Source organism: Mobula hypostoma, chromosome 23 (genome assembly GCF_963921235.1).
Source record: "Mobula hypostoma chromosome 23, sMobHyp1.1, whole genome shotgun sequence".
Lineage (NCBI taxonomy): Eukaryota > Metazoa > Chordata > Chondrichthyes > Myliobatiformes > Myliobatidae > Mobula > Mobula hypostoma.
Window position 1 is genome coordinate 49,586,897 of NC_086119.1, and position 26,702 is coordinate 49,613,598.

Here is a 26,702-nt window from a genome sequence, read left to right on the forward strand (position 1 = left end):
CTCGTAGGATGGAGGAAGAGGAAGAACAAGCTTATTGTTGGACGGGGGTAGGCGAGAGGAGGGGAGCTGGAAGCCAGGAGCAGACGGGCAGTGATTTGGCCACCACTGCCGGCCCACCAACTGGAAAGTGTCATGGCTAAGGGTCGAAACACTCGTTGAAGGTTGGGAACCACATGATGACATCTGCTCCTGGCTGAAGGCTACGGTTACCTTATAGTTACCTTATAAGGTATCTGGAGAATGCACCCTAACAGGTGTATGTAACAAGTGTGTAACACTTGAAATAAAATTCACTTATTTTCATTTAAAAAACTAATTGCTAATTTTTCCAAGTTGCAACAGAATTTCACATGCATAAATGCCCAATTTACAAAGGACTACTATTGCTGGTTTTGAACTGAAACAGAACTATACAAGCCATTGTGAAATAGTGTATAATCTCCTACATCTTTCGAGATGATTTTGTTTGCAAAATCCCCTTCAAAAGGTACTGAAGTCTATACTATTCCTTCACGCTTTCAGTAACCTTACAAATTTCTCAAGGCTATTAAAGAGATTACAGAAATGTAATAAAATGCAACAGAGAAGCATGAAACAGGTTCAGTGCACATTTAGAGTATCTAATCTACAAATTTGTCAGGTTAGGGTTCTTGCTCCAGGCATAAATTGCAATATAAATGCTGCAGTCAGATGAGCAGAATATTTCAAGCAAACTAAGAGACCAACTCGGTAAATTGCACTAATAGACCAGAAGACCCATCCCAACCCCCACCACCCCCAAGGCTGGTTTCAAAGTCAAAATATCAAAGCTCCTTAGCATTGAACTGTCAGAGGCAATTGAGAAACTATACCAAAGACAACTTCAATAAATATACTGAAGCTTTTGAATGGTCTGGTGAAGTGAAGTAGTTGTTCAGCATAAACTGCCATACATTTCTCTTTCAGATATGTTTAAAGTGCTTGTTTGTCTAAGCTTGACCTCACAGCAATCTCAACTCATTGGATCTGAATGTCACACCACTTCAGTTCTAATAGTGCATGGAATATGAACTCTTTCATAGCACCAAACTGTTACTATTTGACCAGGCAGCAGTATTTTAAACAGCCCAACCACAGTTTTTCCTACTACATAAATACTTGTACTTGCTAAAAGACAGTACATGTGCATGAAGCTATTTCTCTTCAACCATTTAGTTTTGAACCAACCCACAAAACACTATGACCATTTTGACCCACTTTCACTAAAATGGACTTTGCATTTTAGTGCTCTACTTCTGTTCTTTCTTGCAAAGTTGTGTATAATTTATGTTTTGCTTGTTAATGCTTCTTATATGATGCTATGCACCTTGATACCACGTCCAGATGTGCTCAAAGTTCACTACTTTATACTTTATTGTCGCCAAACAATTGATACTGGAGCATACAATCATCACAGTGATATTTGATTCTGCTCTTCGTGCTCCCTGGAGTACAAATCGATAGTAAATATTAAAAATTTAAATATAAATCATAAATAGAAAATAGAAAAATGGAAAGTAAGGTAGTGCAAAAAAACCGAGAGGCAGGTCCGGATATTTGGAGGGTACGGCCCAGACCCAGGTCAGGATCTGTTCAGCAGTCTTATCAGAGTCGGAAAGAAGCTGTTCCCAAATCTGGCCATATGAGTCTTCAAGCTCCTGAGCCTTCTCCCGAAGGGAAGAGGGACGAAAAGTGTGTTGGCTGGGTGGGTCATGTCCTTGATTATCCTGGCAGCACTGCTCCGACAGCGTGAGGTGTAAAGTGGGTCCAAGGATGGAAGACTATCAAAGAGGACAAGCAGGCATTTAGCATCTAACCACTCAAAACATGACTCTAGAGCTATTTTTGCCTCCTGCCAAGCTGTCCAGTGCAGTTATAAAATTGGTACCTAGCAATCCAAATTTCTAGACGTGACCTGTTCAAGTAAAGCTGTGCAAATCCAATCCAATGAACTTCGTCTAAATGTGAGCCAATAAGCCAAATTTCAGAGGTGAGATATGGGTACCTTCCCTTGATATTGAAAGTAGTTGACCAATCACAACATCAAGAAGCCCTGACAAGACTGAAGTCAACAGGTTTCTATGGAAAAAAATTCTAGTGCTGGAATCATAACCGTGTGCAAAGGAAGATGATAATCACCAGGACTCGTGTGGGCCCAGTCTGCAGCTACTTCTTCAATGATCTTCCTTTCATCTAAGATTAGAAGTGAGGCAGTTCACTGACTGTTTTAAGATCTTCACTTCATTCTCAGCTCTTCAGCAAATGAATCAATTTATGTCTGCATGCACCAACACCTAAAAACAGTCAAACATGGGCTTCTAAGTGTCATCTAACACTTGCATTACAATGCAACAGACAATGACAGTTATCAAAAGGGAGAATGCGATCATCTTCTTTTGTAATCACAAGGATCACACCATCAACATCCTGTTGGTTACCACTGACCACACACTCAAGTGGATCAGCCACTGGGTATGCTGTAAGATCAGGTCAGAAACTGGACGAGTGGCTCACTCCTTAATATCCACAAATCAGGAGTGTGATAGAATACTCCAGGATGAGTGCAGTTCCAACTCTTAGGAAGTTCAACAACATCACGGATAAAACAGCCAACCGTCCATTACATGAGATGTTCATTCTGTCCACCACTAGTACAGCATCAACAGCTGATGTCATCTTAAAAAAATGCATTGTTACTCATAATGCTATCTAACACCACCTCCCAAATCCACTAAACTGAGTGGAAAATGCTATCTTAGATCTAGTCCTGTGCAATGAGATAGGTAAGATTAACAATCTTGTAGTCAGGGACCCTCTTGGAAAGAGTGATCATAGTATGATTGAATTTCGTATTCAGATGGAGAATGAAATAGTTAGATCTAAAACTAGTGTATTATGCTTGAACAAGGGAAACTACAACAGGATGAGTGAGGAGTTGGCTAATGTGGAATGGGAACACAGGCTATTTGGTAGGACAGTTGAGGAACAGTGGAATACTTTCAAAGAGATTTTTCACAGTGCTCAACAAAAGTATATTCTAGTCAAAAGTAAGGACAGTAAGTGTGAGGAGAGCCAGCCTTGGATAACTAAAGAAATAAAAGATAGTATCAAATTAAAAGCTCGTGTACAAAGTCGCAGAGAGTAGTGGGAGACTGGAGGATTGGGAAACTTTAAAAAGCAACAAAGAACGCGTAAACAAGAAATAAGGAAAGGGAAGATAGAGTGTGAAAGTAGATTAGCACAAAATATAAAAACAGATAGCAAAAGGACCTCGATAAAATCACGGTCACCAAAGAGATAATGATGAGCAACCTAAAGGGCCTGGTCCTGATGGGATGCACCCCAGGGTGCTGAGGGAATTGGTGGAGGTTATAGTAGACGCGTTGGTAATCATTTACCAAAACTCTCTAGACTCTGGGCAGGTCCCAGCGGATTGGAAGACAGCAAACGTCACACCACTATTTTTTAAAAAGGATGTCGGTAAAAGACAGGCAACTATAGGCCAGTTAGCTTAACATCTGTAGTCGGGAAAATACTTGAAGCTGTCATTAAGAAGGAAATAGTGAAACATTTAGAAAGGAATGGTTCCATTAGACAGATGCACCATGGATTCAAAAAGGGCAGGCCCTGTTTGACCAACTTACTGGAGTTCTTTGAGGACATAATGAGTGCAGTGGATAGAAGGGAACAGGTGGATGTCGTATACTTGGATTTCCAGAAGGCGTTCGATAAGGTGCCTCACAAGAGACTAATAAATAAGATACGGATGCATAGAGTCGGAGGAAGTGTATTGGTATAGATAGAGGAATGGTTAACCAATAGAAGGCAGAGAGTTGGTATAAACGGGTGTTTCTCCAGTTGGCAGTCAGTGGTGAGTAGAGTGCCGCAGGGGCCGGTGCTGGGTCCGCAGTTGTTTACCATTTATACTGATGATTTGGAAGAGGGGACTGAGTGTAGCATTGCAAAATTTGCTGATGACACTAAACTGAGTGGAAAAGCAAATTGTACAGAAGATGTGGAGAGTCTGCAGAGGGATATAGATAGGTTAAGTGAGTGGGCCAAGGCCTGACATTTGGAATACTTCTTCTCTTCTTCATGTGCCTTGTGCGTTACACGCGTGGGCAATCATGGCTTTCCACATCAAATGATCCCACGCAGCGTCAATGATATCTCGCACATTTAGATCTGATAGTTCTTTCACAGTGTTCATATATTTTCTTCTTTGCTTTCCCAGGCATTTGGCCTTGTAACGTAAGGCACTCTATTTCTCCATTTCTGATGACATGGCCCAAGTTTCCTCTCAATTAATGTTCTCATTAAAGATCTTTTTGTATGGGCACATTGGAGTACTGTCTCATTAGTTACCCTATCTCTATATGATATTTTCAGCATTCTTCTAAGAAACCACATTTCTGTTGCTTCTAAGTTTTTTTGGAGTTCTAGTGTTATAGTCCATGTTTTGGAAGCATACAGTAAGACTGACTAGATGTAACATTTTAGTAGCCTAAGCCTTGTTGTTATAGAAATGTGTCTGTTGGTAAAAATGGGTTTCATTTTTTGGAAGTTGGTTTTGGCAATGGCAATCTTTCTTTTTATTTCTACTTTATTTCTAGCATCTTGTGATATAAAGCTACCAAGGTAATTAAAGCTGGTCTTTTGTTCAACCTCTTGGTTACCGATGTACAATTGGCAGTTGGGAGTATCCTGCTGTTTTGATATTACCATACATTTGTTTTTTTTTAAGGTTGATGGTTAGACCAAAGTCTGCACTTGTTTGTACTACTTTGTCTAGGGGGATCTGTAGGTCTTCTGCAGCACTTGCTATTAGGGTGGTATCGTCTGCATATCTTATATTGTTGATGTTAACACCTCTAATTTTTATCCCATATCTAGGTCTTCTATTTCTCTGAGAATCATTTCACTACAGATATTAAATAATTCCGGTGAGGCAACACATCCCTGTCTAACTCCTCTTTGAATTTTAGTCCAACTGCTTATATTATCATCAACTTTTACCACCACCATTTAGTTCCAATATAAATTTTGAAGCAGTTGTTGGTCCCTTCTGTCAATGTTTAGCGAGAATTTGAAATAATTTTTCATGTTGCACTTTGTCAAATGCATTAGTGAAATCAATAAAACATAAAAAGGCATCATTTTGATATTCAATTGCCCTTTCTGAAAGCATTCGTAGTATGAAAGTTGCGCTCCCAGTTCCTCTATCCTCAATAAACCCCTATTGCAGTTTAGTTCTGGCATACAACATTGGTAAATGTGAGATCATCCACTTTGGAAGGAATAATAGAAGAGCAGATTATTATTTAAATGGTGAAAGATTGCAGCACGCTGTTGTGCAGAGGGACTTGGGAGTGCTTGTGCATGAATCGCAAAAAGTTGGCTTGCAGGTACAACAGGTTATTAAGAAGGCAAATGGAATGTTGGCCTTCATTGCTAGAGGGATTGAATTCAAGAGCAGGGAGGTCATGCTGTAGCTATACAGGGTACTGGTGAGGCCGCACCTGGAGTACTGTGTGCAATTCTGGTCTCCTTACTTGAGGAAGGATATACTGGCTTTGGAGGCAGTGCAGAGGAGGTTCACCAGGTTGATTCCAGAGATGAAGGGGTTAACCTACGAGGAGAGATTGAGTCACCTGGGACTATACTCTCTGGAGTTCAAAAGAATGAGAGGGGATCTTATAGAAACACACAAAATTTTTAAAAGGATAGATAAGATAGAAGTACGAAAGTTGTTCCCATTGGTAGGTGAGACTAGAACTAGGGGACATTGCCTCAAGATTCAGGGGAGAAGATTTAGGACAGAGATGAGGAGAAACTGTTTTTCCCAGAGAGTGGTGAATCTGTGGAATTCTCTGCCCAGGGAAGCAGTTGAGGCTTCTTCACTAAATATATTTAAGATACAGTTAGATAGATTTTTAAATAGTAGGGCAATTAAGGGTCATGGGGAAAAGGCAGGTAGTTGGAGCTGAGTTTACGGACAGATCAGCCATGATCTTATTGAATGGCAGGGCAGGCTCGATGGGCCGGATGGCCTACTCCTGCTCCTATTTCTTATGTTCTTATGACTTCTACCACCAAGGGAAACAGATGTATGGGTTCACCAGCACTTGCAGGCTCTCCTTCAACACACACACCAGCCTAACCTAGAAGCATAAACTAAGTAATGCTGAAGAACTAGCTACAAATCTTGAAACTCCAGACCCAATATCACCAGAAACACTGCAGTTGTTTCAGAATCTAGCTCACCACTATATTCTCAATGCCTAAACAGATCTCCAAAAAACGAATTAATAAAAAGGACAAAAGCAATGTAGAGTATTTTAGCAGAATGGAATTCAAACTGCACCAAGCATGTACAGGAAAAGAGCTACTTTACAGGGCAAGAAGGAAAATCTTAATGCTACATGTCTCCATTCTAGGACCAAGATTAGTTCAACTTCAATCCATGGACAATAATTGTGATAGCACACTCTCATACTGAGTCATTATCATTCACTTTTTCAATGAAACATACGAAAGGACTGTGTGCAGTTTTAGTTGCCATGTTTCAGAAAGAACACAGAAGCTTTGGAGAGGCTGCAGAAGTTCACCAGCTGAGACTGAGGAGGGACATGAAGAAATCTTATTAGCAAGTTTACAAACAACACAAAAATTAATGGGAGCTGTGTATAGTGAGGAAGGTTGTCAAAAGATACAACAGGACATAGATCAGTTAGAAATTTGGGTGAAAAATGGCAGATGAAGCTTAACCCTGACAAGTGTAAGGTTTTATATTTTGAGGTCAAGGACAAGAAGAAAGTACAATAAACAGCAGGGACCTTGGAAGTGCTAATGTACAGAGGAAACTTACAGTGCAAGTTACAGATCCCTGAGAATGGCAACATTGTGGAAAGTCACATGGTATACTTGCCTTCATCAGTCAGGGCCTTGATATAAAATTTGGGATGTTATGTTGCAGCTGTATAAGAGATACAGTTGGGCAACATTTGGTGTATTGTGTGCAGTTCTATCTTGATATAACGGGAAGAATGTGGAGAGTTTGCAGAATGTGCAGAGAAGGCTCACCAGGATGTGGCCAGATTAGCTGTAACCAGAGGTTGGACAAACCCAAGAATAAGATAAAAATTGCAACAAAAGACTTATTTGACTGCATGGAACATAATTTCCTTGTTTGCTTAAATAACAATGGAATGCAAATATTCTTTAAGTAACAGATTTTCAGCTAAACTTGCTCATTAATGCTTTGGTAGAGAGGAAGAAAATTGGGTTCCCAAAGTTAGACCAAAATAAAATGACCAATATACAGATCATAAAACATCCAAGTTGGATTGATAGATACATCACTGCTGCCCAGTAATAAATTCTAAAATAACTTTTTCCAGCAATTACTTGTAATAATTATTATTAGCTGACCTGTTGAAATGATGATCATGGCAGACATGAGAGTATCAACAATTTATTTCTACATGAAATATTACTTGTCACATTTACAATTACTTGTTAATATACTTTTACTTGTAAAACTGATATGATCTCAATCCATTATGAAACCATTTTCTCTGCTAAATTAAAATGAGATATTCAAGCAGCTTTCAAATACCTTTTGATTAAATTATAACAGCTTATGCTGAAAGGAAACCTTCCAGTCTGAGTATAACTAGGACATAGTGAAATCCCAGGATGTTGACAAGCTTTCTGGGGGTTCAGAGGCTTCCGTTTCAATAAAGGTTTTTACAAAATCTTTTCTTGAAATTAGGTTCAAGATTGCAGCTCAATGCCACCTTTTCAAAGGCAATTAAGAATGGGCAATTGTTATTGGTCTTGCCAGTGAACTGAGAAATAAAATATGTACATAAATATTAAGAGGAGGTAATGATTAAAAGGCAACAAGTTTTGATTTATTTTCTGCAGTAGGCAGCAATAAACTGTTTCTGATATTAAAAATCAGCCACAAGAGACTACTAGCTTGACATGTTTAGTTAAAATAAAAGAGAAATTGGTTGCATTTGATTCGGAAAACCTTCGAGAAAGGGTAGTAGAATAGATTCAATAGTACCTGCAAAGAGAATCAGATATGTACTTGAAAAAAGACTTAATTGACGATGGGGAAGGTGGGACCGGTACAGATTGAATGGGTTGCACTTGAACTCGAGGGGGAGCGATATCATTGCAGGTAGGTTTGCGAGCATGGTTCGGGAGGGTTTAAACTAATTTGCAAGGGGGATGGGACCCGGAGCGATAGAGCAGTGAAAGAAGTGCAAGGAGTAAAGCCAGATCTAACATATTGAGAGGCTTTGAGGAAAGAGAAGCAGAATAAAGGGTGTAAAGGTGGTAAGGTAGAACGGCTAAAGTGCGTGTAAGAAGTGTGTTCAATGCAAGAAGCATCAGGAACAAAGGTGATGAACTGAGAGCTTGGATACATACATGGAATTATGATGTAGTGGCCATTACAGAGACTTGGCTGGCACCAGGGCAGGAATGGATTCTCAGTATTCCTGGATTTCAGTGCTTTAAAAGGGACAGAGACAGGGGAGAAAGGGGTGGCAGTACTGGTCGGGGATACTATTACAGCTACAGAAAGGGTGGGTAATGTAGCAGGATCCTCTTTTGAGTCAGTATGGGTGGAAGTCAGGAACAGGAAGGGAGCAGTTACTCTATTGGGGGTATTCTATAGGCCCCATGGTAGCAGCAGATACCGAAGAGCAGATTGGGAGGCAGATTTTGGAAAGGTGCAAAAATAGCAGGGTTGTTATCATGGGTGACTTTAACTTCCCTAATATTGACTGGCATCTGATTAGTTCCAAGGGTTTAGACGGGGCAGAGTTTGTTAAGTGCGTCCAGGATGGATTCCTGTCACAGTATGTTGACAGGCCAACTAGGGGGAATGCTATACTAGATCTAATATTAGGTAACAAACCAGGTCAGGTCACAGATCTCTCAGTGGGTGAGCATCTGGGGGACAGTGACCATCGCTCCCTGGCCTTTAGCATTATCATAAAAAAGGATAGAATCAGAGAGGACAGGAAAATTTTTTATTGGGGAAGGGCAAATTATGAGGCTATAAGGCTAGAACTTGCGGGTGTGAATTGGGATGATGTTTTTGCAGGGAAATGTACTATGGACATGTGGTCGCTGTTTAAGGATCTCTTGCGGGATGTAAGGGATAAATTTGTCCCGGTGAGGAAGATAAAGAATGGTAGGGTGAAGGAACCATGGGTGGCAAGTGAGGTGGAAAATCTAGTCTCGTGGAAGAAGGCAGCATACATGAGGTTTAGGAAGCAAGGATCAGATGGGTCTATTGAAGAATATAGGGAAGCAAGAAAGGAGCTTAAGAAGAGACTGAGAAGAACAAGAAGGGGGCATAAGAAGGCCTTGGCAAGTAGGGTAAAGGAAAACCCCAAGGCATTCTTCAATTATGTGAAGAACAAAAGGATGACAGGAGAGAAGGTAGGTCCGTTTAGAGATAAAGGTGGGAAGATGTGCCTGGAGGCTATGGAATTGAACAAGGTCCTCAATGAATACTTCTCTTCAGTATTCACCAGTGAGAGGGAACTTAATGATGGTGAGGACAATATGAGTGAGGTTGATGTTCTGGAGCATGTAGATATTAAGGGAGAGGAGGTGTTGGAGTTGTTAAAATACATTAAGACAGATAAGTCCCCGGGGCCTGACGGAATATTCCCCAGGCTGCTCCACGAGGAGAGGGAATAGATTGTTGAGCCTCTGGCTAGGATCTTTATGTCCTCGTTGTCCACCGGAATGGTACCGGAGGATTGGAGGGAGGCGAATGTTGTCCCCTCGTTCTAAAAAGGTAGTAGGGATAGTCCAGGTAATTATAGACCAGTGAGCCTCACTTCTGTGGTGGGAAAGCTGTTGGAAAAGATTCTTAGATATAAGATCTCTGGGCATTTAGAGAATCATGGTCTGATCAAGGACAGTCAGCATGGCTTTGTGAAGGGCAGAACGTGTCTAACAAGCCTGATAGATTTCTTTGAGGAGGTGACCAGGCATATAGATGAGGGTAACGCAGTGGATGTGATCTACATGGATTTTAGTAAGGCATTTGACTAGGTTCGATATGGTAGGCTTATTCAGAAAGTCAGAAGGCATGGGATCCAGGGAAGTTTGGCCAGGTGGATTCAGAATTGGCTTGCCTGCAGAAGGCAGAGGGTCATGGTGGAGGGAAAACATTCAGATTGGAGGGTTGTGACTATTGGTCCCACAAGGATCTGTTCTGGGACCTCTACTCTTCGTGATTTTTATTGACAACCTGGATGTGGGGGTAGAAGGGTAGGTTGGCAAGTTTGCAGATGGTACAAAGGTTGGTGGTGTTGTAGATAGTGTAGAGGATTGTCCAAGATTGCAGAGAGACTTTGATAGGATGCAGAAGCGGGCTGAGAAGTAGCAGATGGATTTCAACCCGGAGAAGCGTGAGGTAGTACACTTTGGAAGGACAAACTCCAAGGCAGAGTACAAAGTAAATGGCAGGATACTTGGGAGTGTGGAGGAGCAGAAGGATCTGCGGGTACACTGAAAGTTGCCTCACAGGTAGATAGAGTAGTTAAGAAAGCTTATGGGGTGTTAGCTTTCATAAGTCGAGGGATAGAGTTTAAGAATTGCAATGTAATGATGCAGCTCTATAAAACTCTGGTTAGGCCACACTTGGAGTACTGTTTCCAGTTCTGGTCAACTCACTATAGGAAGGATGTGGAAGCACTGGAAAGGGTACAGAGGAGATTTACCAGGGTGCTGCCTGGTTTAGAGAGTATGCATTATGATCAGAGATCAAGGGAGCTAGGGCTTTACTCTTTGGAGAGGAGGATGAGAGGAGACATGATAGAGGTGTACAAGATATTAAGAGGAATAGATAGAGTGGATAGCCAGTGCCTCTTCCCCAGGGCACCACTTCCCAATACAAGAGGACATGGCTTTAAGGGGTGGGAAGTTCAAGGGGATATTAGAGGAAGGTTTTTTACTCAGAGAGTGGTTGGTGCGTGGAATGCACTGCCTGAGTCAGTGGTAGAGGCAGATACACAAGTGAAGTTTAAGAGACTACTAGACAGGTATATGGAGGAATTCAAGGTGGGGGGATTATATGGGAGGCAGGGTTTGAGTGTCAGCAGAACATTGTGGGCCGAAGGGCCTGTAATGTGCTGTACTATTCTATGTTCTATGAAAGGTCTCAACCCAAAACATCGACTGTTTATCCCTCTCCACAGATGCTGCCTGCCGAGTTCCTCTAGTATTTTGGATGCGAATGGAATGGAACTCAGAAAAGGCCAGAACAGACTTGAAGAGGTATATTATTGGCTCTATTGCTGTGTGATTCTTTGAGGATAAACAACATGTCTGATGTCAATGTCTCCAGTTAGCTTGTTCTTCTTTGAAACTGTATAAATTTCAAAGCTCTTTTAAAGCTCTCTTTGAATACAAGAACATGATTCAGCATAATCACTATTTTGTGCTCAGTAAAAGAGAAACATGTTTTTATAGCCCAATTATTGCTGTTAATTTAGCAGCAAAGGTAATGGCATCAAACATTAGTTTTGCACAGATCATGTAACAAAATTGAGTGTGGAAGTTGTGTCCAAAATGTATTAATCCATTGCTAAATCTGCAGTAACAGCAACTGGATATACAATTTACTATTCAAATACTGTACAAACAAAGGTACCTTGGAGTTTTTAGGGCTGTAAAATAATCTAGAATTCATTGCCCCTCCTCTCCTCCCTCCCTCACCCCATCACTGAATTCACAGTTCCTACATGCACTGTGTTTTGCACTGTGTTGCTTCTTTTAGAATGCTACAGTCTGGGTGGTTAAGGAGATACACAGTCACATGTCCTGGTTACACAAGCCCCAGTAACAAGCCATTTGACCATGCCCGAGCTTGCCATGCAAAATCAAAGCATATTTGACCTAATAGTTAAACTACAACTGTTAATTTAGCTCTGCATTTCCTACAATTTACAAAGCAGGAATGGATGCTCAACTCAGATGGTGTCTGATAATCTTAACAGTTCCCATGATAATTCATCTAACGAATTCAACATATCCTTCATTCCTTACTTCTTACACTCTGAATTAACTTTCCTTTAAATGCATTCATGTTATTTGCTTAAATTATTCCACAAGATAATAATTCTTGCATTCTAGCCACCCTTTAAGAAAAAGAATTGTCTTACATTCTTAATTTTATTCATTTGGCAGTTACAATTTTTGGACTTACCCTCAACATGGATAAAGTCCGAGAAGCTCATTTGATCTGAATCAGAATACTGAAACCATCAGAGTATTGTTGATGGTGGGAAAAAAACCTCATGGGATTCTACTACAGTCTTCTTGGAGTGAAGAACAATTTTTTTTAGGAGTACTCACTCATACACACATCACCATTAAAGTTACCAGCCCTACAAACGACAGGGGCAGTACCATTAGGTAACAGAATTGTGAAGCCAACTTAGAAAAGTAGCACAGTGAAAGAGCATGAGGGCAGGAGCCAAAACAATTACACTCATACTGCTGGTTTTGAAAACTCCAGATCCCTCCAGCAGAGAGTCTCCCTCTCTGATTCAACTAGGAGAGTCAAAACAGAAATACATCACCATCAACAATGGTGCTAACTACATTCATGGGAAAGTCAAAAATTTGTAAATGGCCCTGAACCTTGGCCTCCAATTCCAATTGGCACTGAAGCTTCCAAAGAAATGGCCTTTTGTGGTCTGGCTTACAATAACTCAATGTATTAATGCTAAAGGCTCAGGTGTCATTACTGCAGAAATAAAAAAATTACTTGAAGCTTGACCTTAAGATTCCACTCAAAGAGAATGCAAGCTATAGGAGACCACACACAAAATGCTGGAGGAATTCAGCAGGCCAGGCAGGATCTATGGAAAAAAGTAGTCGACATTTCGAGCCGTAACCCTTCAGCTGAGGAGTAGATTTGAGAGGTGGGGGAAAGGGAGAGAGAAACGCCAAGCAACAGGTGAAACTTGGTGGGGGTGGGATGAAGCAGAGAGCTGGGAAATTGATTGGTGAAAGAGACAGAAGGTCATGGAAGGAAGAAAAAAAGGGGGGGGGAGAGGGAGGAGGACCAGAGGGAGGTGATTGGCGGGCAAAGAGATAATATGAGAGAGTGACAAGGGGATGGAAAATGGTGAAGGGGGGTTGGCATTACTGGAAGTTTGAGGAATCGATGTTCATGCCATCAGGTTGGAGGCTATTCAAATAGAATGTAAGGTGTTGTTCCTCCAACTTAAGGGTGGCCTTATCCCAACAGTGGAGGAGACCCATGGATGGACATATCAGAATGGGAATGGTTAGTGCAATTAAAATGAGTGGCCACTGGGAGATCCCGCTTGTTCTGGCAGACGGAGCGGGCATACAGGTCCATTACAGGAGGCGGAGAGACCACAACCCAGTTGCAAAGCTCATCCTTGGAATAAGCATCACGATCAAAGCTAATTCAATGAGGCCTTTAGAGACCTCACTGTCCGTGATGTGCTATCATTAATATCTTTCCTCTAGAGCAGGGGTTCCCAACTTGGGGTCCATGGTAGGGGTCTACAGCACAAGAAAGGTTGGGAGCCCCTGCTCTAAAGACTAGCCAGCCACTGAAGTGTCAATACTGGCTAAGCCTCCAAACTAGTGAATTGAGTGAGAAATCATCTTTTGCACTGGTGGACACAAGGTTCTGTCCTCACTCCCCTTGCCTGCTTTGAAGTACATTAATTCTGCCTTGTGTGCAATGTAAATGCAATTCCAAAAGAGACCAATATTAGAATCAGGCTTGTACCATTAATACATGTCATGTAATTAGTTGTTTTGTGACAGCAGTACAGTGCAAGACATAAAAATTACTATAAGTTACAATACTAAAAAGTACAAGAGAACAAGGTAGTGCTCATGGTTCAATCAGAAATTTGGTGGCATAGGGAAAGACGTTGTTCCTAAAATGATAAGTGTGATTCTTCAGGCTCCTATACCTCCTCCCTGATGGTAGTAACATCAAAAAGGGCAAGTCTCGGATGATGAGGGTCCTTAATAATGACTGCCACCTTCTTGAAGCGCACCCTTGAAGATATCCTCTGTGGTAGGGAGGGTTGTGCCGTGATGGAACTGGCCAAGTGGGCGACATTGTGGTTTCTCAGTGATAGGGCTTTCCCCCTTAAATTTAACTTAACAATTGCACGGGATCAGACAAATATCCTGCAAATGAAGAGATCAGGAACAAAAAACTGGAAGAACTCAGTAAGTCAAGCAGCTTCTGTAGAGGCAAGAGATGCAAATTGATGCTTCATGCCAAGACCCTATACCAGGACTGAAGGGAAAGAGGAAAGATTGTCAGTATGTAGAAAAATGGGGAGGGTTTGAAGCTGATAGGTGACAGGTAAGACAAAGTGAGGGGAGGGGATAGAAATGACGAACAAAGGTAGAAGTAAATAAGGTGAAAGGTGAGTGTTTACAGGAGGGGGAGGAGGAAAGGCAGTGGGAACGGGAAACTATGGCCTTCTTGAACAAGTCTGCTTAAATGACTCCAAGAAGCAATTAATAAACAATACTATAACTCTTGGAAACACTCCATCACTTAACTCAATTGACTTGATGGAGTCAATGTTCATTATTACAAATACATGATTCTGGCTTATCACCATGATAATTAATTGGCTACTATTACTGACTAAATGTTCTTCATCATCAATAGGAATATTTAGTTGGAAGGTCTAACCTTTTTAGTCGTTTTACCAAATAACAACACAAAAAACTCTAGATTACTATACTGATGACAGATTTAGGATGCTACTGCTAACTCAAGATTCAAAGAATTCAAGCTTGCTTCATGTCATTCCCTGCACACAAGCGTAAGGAGAACAAAATGATTGTTACTCCAGATTTGATGCAGTACAAAAACACTAAAGGTAAACAACACAATAATTTTAAAAAGCACACAATAGAAATACACAAGATATCTTAGATTAATTGCATTTCCACAAAGTGACGCTAGGCTGTACATGAAGTGACTGACAGCAAATAATAAAGCAGTGGTGTAATTAGTGGGTGGAGGTGTTGATCAGCTTTACTGCTTGGAGAAAGTAACTGTTTTTGAGGAACAACACCTTATATTCCGTCTGGGTAGCCTCCAACCTGATGGCATGAACATTGACTTCTCTAACTTCCGCTAATGCCCCACCTCCCCCTCGTACCCCATCTGTTATTTATTTATATACACACATTCTTTCTCTCTCTCTCCTTTTTCTCCCTCTGTCCCTCTGACTATACCCCTTGCCCATCCTCTGGGTTTCCCCCCTCCCCCTCTTCCTTCCCCTGGGCCTCCTGTCCCATGATCCTCTCATATCCCCTTTGCCAATCACCTGTCCAGCTCTTGGCTCCATCCCTCCCCCTCCTGTCTTCTCCTATCATTTTGGATCTCACCCTCCCCCTCCAACTTTCAAATCTCTTACTCGCTCTTCCTTCAGTTAGTCCTGACGAAGGGTCTCGGCCTGAAACGTCGACTGTACCTCTTCCTAGAGATGCTGCTTGGCCTGCTGCGTTCACCAGCAACTTTGATGTGTGTTGCCACAGCCATAAAGCCAGTCTTCACTGCAGTTAATCCAGGAGTCATTGGCTGCAGCAGCATTAGTTCTGCACAGACGAGTAAGCCTCACGGAGCACCAAGCTAAACACCAGTCCATCCCATCACCTCCAGCCCTGACACCTTGACTCTTAAGGTTTGCCAATTTAAGCCCAATGCTCAATTTGGCAAACTTTGGGTTGTTCCTTGCTCTCGGGTCCTGCCACCCCACCTCAGTTCTGCCGCATTGAATCACCTCCAAGTCCACTTCACCAATGACTAAACGTTGGCTCATTTTGCACTCTCAGGCCCAGGCTCCGCTGCCTCGAATCGGTTCGTACCCGCTATACAACCATCCTGCACCTTCAAGGCTCCAGTTCACATCGTAAAAAATGCCAGGTCTACAGACATTACAAAAGCTCAGCTTCAAAACGGAGGCTACAAGCTACTGATTGCAGTGATCATACCCGAGAAAAAGTCTGTTTAATACAGTAATTTATAGTTTTGCTTGTTTTGCTTGCTACCAGCAAGTTGTCACTGTGCTTCACCTGTGTCATTTTAAAAGGTTTCTCCCAGGCAGAAATTTTGCAGCAGGCAGGAGTTTCAAGATACGCTGTCCAAGCTCTTCTGAAAAAGCACAAAGAAACAGGCAAGGTTGCAGATCAGAAATGCTGTGGGCGGCCAAGGAAAGTGACTGCAACAGACGATACATCAAAGTGACGTTCCTTTTAAATCGGAAGTACAGCACTGCTATCAGCTCTGAACTCTCAGAAGGCACTGTACACGCCTCTACAGTCTAGAGAAATCTTGTTGAAAAAATTGCTGCCAAAAAAACATTCCTCCAAAGTGGAAACAATACCAGGAAACTCACCTACGTTTGTCCATAGAAGAACTGGAGAATGCTACGTGGATGAGTGTCTGCAGCCAACAGCATGGCGGAGGTTTGATGAGTTAGAATTAATAGAATCCTCAATGCTGAGAAGTACAAGCAGATTCTCATTCATCACACAGTACACTCAGGAAAGCTCCTGATCAATCCTAACTTTATTCTCCAGCAGGACATTGACCCCAAACACAGGGTCAAGGTCATAAAGACCATAGCATATAGGAGCAAAATTAGGCCATTTGGCCCATCGAATTTGCTTCACCATTTCATTATGGCTGATCCATTTTCCCTCTCAGCTCCAATCTCCTGCCTTCTCCTTGTATCCCTTCATGCCCTGACCAATCAAGAATCTATCAACTTCTGCCTGAAATATACCCAATGGCTTGGCCTCTGCAGCCACCTGTGACAAAATTCCACAGATTCACCACTCTCTGGCTAAAGCTATTCATTCTCATCTCCATTCTAAAAGGATGGCCCTCTATTCCGAGGCTGTGTCCTCTGGTTTTAGACTCCCTCACCATAAAAAATATCCACTACACATCAACTCTATCGAGGTCTTTCAATATTCGAAAGGTTTCAATGAAGTTACCCCTCAGTCTTCTGAATTCCAGCGATTAGAGGCCCAAAGCCATCAAACACTCCTCATATAGTAAGCCTTTCAATCCCAGTATCATTCTCCTGAACCTCCTTTGAATCCTTTCTCACGTCAGCACGCTTTCTCAGATAAGGGCCCAAAACTGCTCACAATACTCCAAATGAGGCCTCACTAGTGCTTTATAAAGTCTCAACATAACATCCTTGCTTTTATATCCCCATCCTCTCGAAATCAATGGTAACATTGGCTGCAGAAAAAGACGAAGTCATGGGGATTGTCTACTAAGTCTCCGTGGGCGGAAGTTAGAAACAGGAAGGGGTCATTAACTCTACTGGGTGTTTTTTATAGACCACCCAATAGTAACAGGGACATTGATGAGCAGATAGGGAGACAGATTCTGGAAAGGTGTAATAGTAACCTTTGTGGTGTAATAGTAACCACCTGTTGTGGTAGAAGATTTTAATTTCCCAAATATTGATTGGCATTTCCCTAGAGCAAGGGATTTAGATGGAGTGGAGTTTGTTAGGTGTTTTCAGGAAGGTTTCTTGACACAATATGTAGATAAGCCTACAAGTGGAGAGGCTGTACTTGATCTGGTACTGGGAAATGAACCTGGTCAGGTGTCAGATCTCTCAGTGGGAGAGCATTTTGGAGATAATGATCACAATTCTATCTCCTTTACTATAGCACTGGAGAGCGATAAGAATAGACAAGTTAGGAAAGTGTTTAATTGGAGTAAGGGGAAATATGAAGTTACCAGGCAGGAATTTGGAAGCATAAATTGGGAACAGATGTTCTCAGGGAAATGTACGGCAGAAATGTGGCAAAAGTTCAGGGGATATTTGCATGGCGTTTTGCAAGGTACGTTCCAATGAGACAGGGAAAGGATGGTAGAGTACCGGAACTGTGGTGTACAGAGACTGTTGAAAATCTAGTCAAGAAGAAAAGAAAAGCTTACGAAAGGTTCTAAACAACTAGGTAATGATAGAGATCTAGAATATTATAAGGCTAGCAGGAAGGAGCTTAAGAAAGAAATTAGGAGAGCCAGAAGGGGCCATGAGAAGGCCTTGGAGAGCAGGATTAAGGAAAACCCCAAGGCATTCTACAAGTATGTGAAGAGCAAGAGGATAAGACGTGAGAAAATAGGACCAATCAAGTGTAAAAAAGTAGAAAAGTGTGTATGGAACCGGAGATACTTAATAAATACTTTGCTTCAGTATTCACTATGGAAAAGGAGCCTATTATAATTGAAATATGCACAAGTTGGAGCTCAACTCTTCCAACAGTCATATTCACTGATCCTCAGTAGACCTCCTCTTGCTCCACTGAATCATTGTCCCCCACCAGGTTGAATCCTACGACCTGTTCTTCCAGTGTCTTCTCTCTTCATATTTCTAGCTTACCTTCATATTCCATCTTTTCCCTCTTTATGACATTTTTAGTTGCCTTCTGTTGGTTTTTAAAAGCTTGCCAATCCTCTAACTTCCCACTAATATTTCTCTATTATATCCTCTCTCTTTGACTTTTATGTTGGCTTTGACTTCTCTTGTTTACAACGGTTGTATCATCTTTCCTTTAGAATACTTCCTCCTTGGGATCTATCTATCCTGCACCTTCTGAATTGCTCCCAGAAATTCCAGTCATTGCTGCTCTGCCATTATCCGTGTCAGTATTTTTTTCCCCAATCAATTTTGGCCAGCTCCTCTCTCATGCCTCTGTAATTCCCTTTACTCCACTATAATACTGATATATCTGACTTTAGCTTCTCCTTCTTGGAGAGTGAATTCAACTATATTATGAACACTGGCCCCTAAGGGTTCCTTCACCTAAGCTCCCTCATCAGTTCCAGTTCTTTGTAAAACACCCAATCCAGAATATTTGATCCTCTAGCAGGGTCAACCACAAACTGCTCTAAAAAGCCATCTTGTAGGTATTATACAAATTCCGCCTCTTGGGATCCAGCACCCATCTGGTTTTCCTAATCTACCTGCATATTGAAATTTCCCATGACTATGGTAACATTGCCCTTTCGGCATGCATTTTCTATCTCCTGTTTGTATACCACATCTTTACTGTTTGGGAGTCTGTATACAACTCCCATCAGGGTCTTTTTACCCTTGCAGTTCCTTAACTCGACCCAAACAATTCAACACCTCCTGACCCTATGTCATCTTTCAAATTATTTGATTTCATATTTTAACCAACAGAGCCACATCATCCTCTCTGCCTACCTACCTGTCCTTTTGATACAAAGCATATTCTTGGACATTAAGCTCCCAGCTATAATCTTGTTCCGGCTGTGATTCAGTGATGCCCATAACATAATACATGCCAATCTGTAACTGTGCTACAAGTTCATGTATCTTGCTCAGTATACCGCAAGCATTCAAATATAATGCCTTCAGTCCTACTTTTTAACCCCTTTCGATTTTCTCCACCTTTTACTTTACATCCAGTTGACTGCAATTTTGCCCTACAATCAGCCTCTCTTTGCTAGTAGTCTCACTACACACTGCCCCTGTTTGTAAACCAACTACATCATCCTCAGCACAATCTCTCCAGTTCCCATCGCCCTGCCAAAGGATATTGGCCCCCCTCGGGTTTAGGTGTAACCTATTCCTTTTGTACAGGTTGTACCTTCCCTGGAAAAGATCCCAATGATCCATATATTTGTATCCCGGCCCCCTGAACCAGTTCCTCAGCTTCATATTCATCTGCCAAGTCATCCTATTCTTACCATCACTGGCGTGAGGCATGGGCAGCAATCCAGAGATTACTACCCTGGAAGTCCTGTCTTCAGTTTTCTACATAGCTCCCTAAAACCTCTCTTCAGGACCTCCTCACCTTTCCTATCTATGTCACTGGTGCCAATATTTACCAAGACTTCTGGCTGCTAACCCTCACTCTTTAGAATGCCAATGACCTGATCCAGGGCATCTCTGACCCTGGCACCTGGGAGGCAACATACCATCCGTGTGTCTCTATCACACCCACAGAATCTCGTCTCTGTTCCTCTAAGACAAGGGATGACCTTTCGTGAAAAGAAGGACAAGGAGTTCTGCAACAGATGGTATGGCCTCCATCGAACCCTGATCTCAACATCATCGAGGCTGCATGGGATTACCCGGAGAGACAGAAGCAAGCAAAACAGCCAAAGTCTGTAGAAGAACGGTGGCAAGTTCACCAAGATGCTTAGAACGACTATCAGTTGATTTTCTTCTAAAACTGCACAACAGAACTGATACAGTTGTAAAGGCAAAGTAAATATTGATTTAATTTAGTTTTTTATTGCTTATGACTCTTCATAGTAAATTCCGACACTCAGAAACTTTTTATTTCATTACTTTTGAAAGCATCTTCACTTCACATAATTTTTTTTACGTGCCCAAGACTTTTGCACAATACTGTAATTTTATATACCCTGGTATCCCAATACTCCAAAGAAACCAATCTACATTTGCCCCACCTCTCCTTACAGTAAATCTGTAATCCAAGCAACATGCGGGATTTCTGCACCATTACAAGGCCTCCACACTTCCTCTAGTGTGGCAATCAGAATTGTAGACAATACCCAAATGTGGCCTAAAGTTGTATACAATTGCCACTTGACTTTCTGATGTTAATATCCAATTTCCTGATCAATGAAAGCAAACATACCGTGCATGTTCTTTATCACTCAATCCACTTGTGTTGCTACTTTCAGAGCTATGAACTCGCTTCCCAAGATTTCACTATACATCAGTGCTAAGGGCCCCGCCATTTACTTTCCTCTTGCATTTGAGATACCTCACGCATGTCTGGACTTAAGGCCATCTACCATTTCTGTCCAGATTTTCAACTTGTATGCAACCTGCAGTATTTCCTTGACAACCTTGCTCACTATCAACAAAGCCAACAACTTCCATGATGTCTGCATACTTTCTCATCACACCACCTCCAAATATGTAAAATAAACACAGGTCCCAGCACTAGTCCCTGTACATACCATTAGTCACAAACCTCCAATCAGAGAAAGAACTCACCACCACTAAACCTTAACTACCACTACTACTTTTTCATCCCTACTCGGGGCATAGACCGCTGAGAGCAGCTCACGATAATCCTCTGTCAGCCCTTTGGCTTCTACTTTCACTTCACGACTTCATACGTTTTCTAAGCAAAGGTCCTTCCTCTCCCAGGAATGAGGTTTCTGGAGCTTCTGTTGGTTTCAACTGTATGGTGTTGCTAGCCCCATACCCCACCCTCATCCTTTCACAGCTGGTCTTGGAACCGCCCATGGCATTGTTCCCAACTACTATGATCAAGAAAATTCTGTATTCATCTTACCAATTCACCATGCATCCTATGTGACTGAATCTACTGAATCAGCCTACCACGAGAGACCTTATCAAAGGTTTTATTAAAGTCAACGTAGACATCATCCAGTGCTCTAGCCTCAATCATCGCCATTATCTTCTCAAAATTTTCAAACCATTTTGTGAGATAATATCTCTTCTTCACAAAGCCATGCCATCATACCATCTCCCAGTTGTCTAACAAGACCAAGCCAATAAGACCCAAGTACAACAAGAGGGCATATGCCTCTGCACGTTAGTACTGAGATAGAGATGGTAAGAGCTTCAAGTTATTGGTAAACAAAATCAATAGATTGTTCTGGCCCAACTACATCAATGCTTTGGCAAGAAAGCACACTAATGTCTTTACTTTCTCAGATGTCTAAGGAAGTCTGCCATGTCTTCACTGGGCTTCACCATTTATTTTATAGATACACAATTGAAAGCATCCTACCCAGATCTATCACAAACGAGAAAATCTGCAGATGCTGGAAATCCAAGCAACCTACACAAAATGCTGGAGAAACTCAGCAGGCCGGGCAGCATCCATGGAAATGAGTACAGTCAACATTCCAGGCTGAGACCCTTCATCAGGCCTGGAGAAAAATAGTCAGAGTTAGAAGGGAGGGGAGGGGAGGAAGAAACACAAGGTGATAGATGAAACCAGAAGGGGAGGAGGGGTGAAGTAAGAGCTGGGAAGTTGTTTGGTGAAAGAGAAAAGGAGCTGGAGAAGGAGGAATCTGATAGGAGAGGACAGAGAGCCATGAAAGAAAGAAAAGAGGAAGGAGCACCAGAGGGAGATGATGGGCAGCTAAGAAGATAAGGTGAGAGAACGAAAAAGGAATGGTGAAGGGGTCGGGGGGGGGAGGGGGGAGTGACTTGTCGGAAGTTCGAGAAAGCAGTCTTCATGCCATCAAGTTGGAGGCTACCCAGGCGGAATATAAGGTGTTGCTCCTCCAACCTGAATGTGACCTCATCACAGCAGTAGAGGAGGCCATGAACCAATATGTTGGAATAGGAATGGGGAGTGGAATTAAAATGGGTGGTCATTGAGCAATCCCACTTTTTCTGGCGGATGAAGCGTAGGTTCTCGGCAATGCAGTCTCCCAATCTACATCAGGTCTCACTGACATACAGGAGGCCACACCAGGAACTCACTACCAATCAGAGCCTCAAACAGTGCTTTTCTGAGGGAGTTAGAAATATAAACAGAATCTATCCCTCCATAGATTCCGCTTATATTTCTAACTCCTCAGAAAAGCAGCCACCATAATCAAAGACCCCTCCAACCCTGGACATTCCCTCTTTTTTGCCCTTGCCTTGGGCAGAAGGTAAATAGCGTAAAAAAAACACCAATGGTTTCAGGCTGCCTCCATGTACTGTTATAAGACACACAGACAGATCCCTTGTATGTTAAATTTAAGCTCATCTTCACAATCTACCTCACCATGATCTTACTGTCTGCCTGCACTTTCTCTGAAACTGTAACACTTTATTCTACATTCTTATGGTTCTGCATACATAGCAATAGAAATGTGTCAGTGAGCCCTTCAAATCATGAAAAACATTACAACTGATCATAGCTGTTTTCATTTTCCCAAACCTCAGTTTAGATTTTGATGATCTTAAGTAATCAAAATCTACTGCTGATAGTCTTGAGAGCTCAAACCAACTCAGCAGCTATCAAATGCAATGGACTTGATCTAAAATCCTGCCAATTGCCATTGGCTTTAATTAACGAAAGAGCTATAGTTGACAAACAGCTAACACTGTTTTTTTCCTTCAGGGTTCCAACATCTGCACTACTTTGGCAGTACAGAAGAAATACACACATTTTAATTGCTTTTGGGCATAAAACAGGTGTAATGTTCAAGTTCAGGACCTAAAATTCTCAGCAGTGGTACAGCCTACAGCATATTTATTTCTATTTTCCTAAGCTACTCCTGTCCACAACTTGAAATCATTGTGGGTTAACTTAAATAAGTATACAAGTATGCAATGTTCCTATTTCCAAGCCTTGCAACTTCCATAAAAAGCAGGGTGATACACATGCACTCTGCAAGAATTAATTAACCTTTCCAGTTCTACAGTGGATTCCACACATTTATCTTTTGAGATGCAGAAACTCAAGAATGTTCATTTCACGACCATCTATAAGGTATTTTAGATGATGTTACTCAGTTGACTAAAGATCATCTGAATCAGGGTAGTGTGCCCCAAGTGAATTCAAACAGAACATTAATCTATCAATGAATGAAAAAGCAGCCAATTTATTATCATATCTCCCCCTTTGCAGCACAGCAGTTTAAGCGGACTGTTACTTTCTCGATGTCATGATAGGTTCTGTATAAGGTACTGTATTGGTTTATCGAATAGAAGAGTACCCACAGGAAGAAACCCTTCACCCCACAACGTTGTGTTGCACAACAATAGTAAGTAAATGCCTTACTAAGCTAATCCCTTCTGTCTTCATAGTGTCCATATTCCTCAACATTCATGCAGCTGTCTATGAGATTCTTAAACATCTCTATTGTATTTGCCTCCACCACTACCCCTGGCAGCACGTGCCAGGCATCCATCATAATTTTAGAACACTTTAATCATAAAACATACAATAACTTAGAAAAGCAAGGGAAAAATCTACAGATGAAGTTTACATAAAGTATATAAATTAAATATTATAAGGCACAGAATAGATTAACCAGCGACACTTCGAATGTGATGCACCAGGGAGTTCAAAAGCCTCATGGCCTGGAGGAAGGAACTGTTTCCCATCCTGACCGTTCTTGCTTTTATGCATCGTAGTCTCCTACCTGGTGGTAGAAAGTCAAAGAGGAAGCTGGATGGATCGGTAGGATATTGATAATACTAAGGGCCCCGTGAACGCAGCACTCCTGATAATGTCCCCAATGGATGTAGGAAGACCCCTATGATCCTCTCAGCCGTTCTCATACACCTTTGTAGGGACTTCCGGTCCGACGCTCGACTGCTCCCATAGCAGACAGAGATGCAGCTTGTCACGACCTCCCAATGGTGCCTCTATAAAATTCAGTTAGGACGGGGGGGGGGGGGGGCAAGCCTCAATCTCGCTAGGAAGTGGAGGTGCTACTGTGCCTTTTTGCTCAAGTAGGTGATATTGTTCACGGCGTCAACTAATAAAGGCAGATTTTTTTTTAACCAATTGATGCCTCTTATAAGCCACTACTGGAAAAGTTATGGGACAGTAACCAGCTGATATTAAATATTAATAATTACTTTATGTCTGAATGTAACAGTACGATTACTGTGCTAGCTGACTATGGATCAAGCAGATGGCAAGCTCACCAGGATACAGCATGCTAGAATTATTTTAAGTTTGAAGCTCAAAAAGGTTTATTTCAGCAAAACTGCAACTTTAAAAGCACCAGAACTTTGGAGAGCAAAGATCATAAAACATTAAATAATTTCAGAAGCTACAGGTGAAGTGCAATAATTGTCAGTCCAGGTAACTGCACTTGCAGTTTGTCCAATTAAAACAATTCATTTACAATTAAATATTTTTTGACTTTCTTCATTAAATGTAATTACCAATGTATCAATACCTCTTTTAAGAAAGGTTGTTATTAAGTACAAGTTTATGTGTCCAAATGGAAGCAATATATTTAACATGGAGAAAATCATATAAAATTACATTCAGAGCTACCATAAATAGAAAATATGTTTGTGAATGCCTTGCAATGTAGACTTTTCAGCTCTGTACTGTGTATTCAATTGTTTAATATTTGATTGTTTCAACTCTTTCACTGGACCACCAGTACCTTAAAAATAGAAGTGCTTGTATATTTAAAATTCCAAATGCGAAAAAAAAGTAACATTTTAATAGCTCAGGACTGAAACATTCCTTTAATTTAAGATGCAGAGTGGATTTAAATTATAATTAGTTACTAAGTACAAGTTATTCATAAAATGATAATTTATTCATCAATAACACTAGATTTGTTTAACATAATTACTGCTCTGAAAGCAAATCAAATGAAATCTAGAAACGATACTGCCAAACACTTTCACTTTAATTTTGTTTCAAACGTATTCATTAATTAAATCATTTTGTCCAAATTGAAAGCTAATTTCTTCCATTACTTACTCAAAGTGAAACACGGTAAATATCAGAAGTCCTGCCAGTCTCCCCAGTAGAGGCTAAGCCACTGTTTTCACAAACCAACACTGGACCCGTCTTGTTTTCTCTACACCTGCTGCATTTGGCCAAGTTAAGAAGTTGATAAACTCATGAAGGGCCAGAGTTGAGTTAAAAACAATACAAAAAAAAACCTTGACAATTATTGGATTGCTCTTAAAATTGAGCCTGGCATCGATATAATTAAAATTAATGTACTGCTCCAACTAAATATTTCAACTGAGGCAAACTACTGACATGAGACGTGTTTATACGGTGTTACTTAGGAGGCTGTAAGGCCAGCATGGTCCAGACACTCGGCCACTGCATCTTCAGGAGTACCACTTATCCCTCTTGTTTTTCATCATCATCTCTCCTTCCCTCCCTCCCTTACCGTGCAGCCCGGAGACTTCAGCAGCCGGGTTCCCCGTCAATCCAAAGCCGCGGACAGCCTGACACTCCCTGGCACATCTCCCTTCCCTCCGTGTTCTGGGGAAGCCGCGCATCCGTCACTATGGAGGCAGCGACTCGCCCTCCTCGGCGGGGAAAGAGGTGACGCGACTGCCGGGGATCACGCCATCTGCAGGCCTGGAGAGCCCTCGCTGAATCTCCCTGAGACTGTATTCTCCATTCCCACTCGCATTAGAATTCAAGAGGGAAAAAAAGAATAAAGGGGTGGGATTAAGTTGGGGAGGTTGTTTGGAAACTTGTAGAGGTTTAGAATGAGGGAGGCAAAGGTCCAGATTTCTCTCATTTCCCCACCCAGATGGATTCATATGTTCTCATAATTTGGTGGATTGGAAGAAAAAAATGAAGGTTTCAGGGAGTTTGGTGTTTAATACTGGGGTACAGACATACTTCAGGATGTGGAGATGGGTATGAATGATTGGTTTCTTAAAGGTGTGTGATCTCCAACCCAAGTGTAAAATGTTCCAAATCCTGAATTCTTTATGTGGGAAATGATCCTGTCAGAAGTAGCTTAGGTTTGCTGCAGGCATCAGTTGGATAAATATTGCTATTTCTGCTGGCTTTCAGTGTTTTCTTTAACCACAAAGCCATCCTTAACTCCATTCAACTGCCAAATTTTCCAAGATCTGAGAAAGCTGGCTGCAGCAAAGAACACAAAA

General features: G+C 41.6%; 1 long non-coding RNA gene across 2 annotated transcripts in view; it reads right to left on the reverse strand.

Moving 5' to 3' along the window:
* The window catches only part of LOC134336734 (uncharacterized), a 445,998-nt gene extending 419,890 nt beyond the window's left edge, over nt 1-26,108 (reverse strand). For both annotated transcript variants that reach the window (XR_010015870.1, XR_010015871.1), the window contains exon 1: nt 25,970-26,108. This is a non-coding gene — a long non-coding RNA (uncharacterized LOC134336734). The remainder of the gene's footprint in view (nt 1-25,969) is intronic.
* Between the last annotated feature and the right edge of the window lie 594 nt (nt 26,109-26,702).